Source organism: Calidris pugnax, unplaced genomic scaffold (assembly GCF_001431845.1).
Source record: "Calidris pugnax isolate Ruff unplaced genomic scaffold, ASM143184v1 scaffold891, whole genome shotgun sequence".
NCBI lineage: Eukaryota > Metazoa > Chordata > Aves > Charadriiformes > Scolopacidae > Calidris > Calidris pugnax.
Genome location: NW_015091751.1, coordinates 43 through 981, shown reverse-complemented (window position 1 = coordinate 981; position 939 = coordinate 43).

The window sequence follows — 939 nt, the reverse complement described above, 5'->3', positions numbered from 1 at the left end:
CGGGGGGGGGGGGGGGGTCTCCACACACCAGTTTGCTACTGGGAGCAAACTGGGAGCTGTGGAGAGGGATCCACAGGGATGGGAGCTCATTAGCAGCACCACAATTAACGAGAGGGTTTAATTTTGGGGAGGGGGGAGGCAGTGGGATGCTCCTCGGTGCTCCCTCCCCTCAAGGGCTGGGAAACGAGGGATGGATTTTGACTTCAAAACGGGGGAAAAAGGGGAATTGGCAGCATCACTCCTTTTTTTTTTTCCCTTAAAAATCCCTTAAAATTCCCTTAAAAATCCCCAAAAAACCACCCGGGAAGGGAAATCCACATCCCGACCCCTGAGAGGGAAGGGGCAGAAAACACAGCTCCTGTGAGAGAAAGGGGGGAAATCTGGGGGAAAATCCCTCAGGTTGGGGCTCACACAAAAAAAACCACTCCTTTTTTTAGGAAAAAACACTTTTTTCTTTTTTTTAGGGCAAAACACTCTTTTTTTTAGGATTTTTTTTAGGATACAGCAGCTCCTCTTGTGTTCACCCCCCGGGGGCTTCCCCCCGGCACAAAGGAGGGACGTTTCTCCGGAATTTGGGACGTTTCTCCGGAATTTGGGACGTTTCTCCGGAATTTGGGATTTTAGGATGCTTCCTGAGGATCCTTCTTCTTGCATGACCCACTGTGGGGTGTTTTATCCCAATTTATTCAGGCAATTTGTGGCCGTGGGTGTTTATTTTTCCTCCTTTTTGGTGGCGAAGGCTCTTCCCACAAACCCGCCGCGGAAATGAAGGATTTTCACACATCCCCCCCCCCCAAAAAAGGTGCCAAACAGCTGGGAAAAAGCAGAATGTGCCTCCCACAAACCCGCCGCGAAGGGAAGGGATTTTCACACATCCCCCCCCCAAAAAAGGTGCCAAACAGCTGGGAAAAAGCAGAATGTGCCTAAAACCCATGTTTT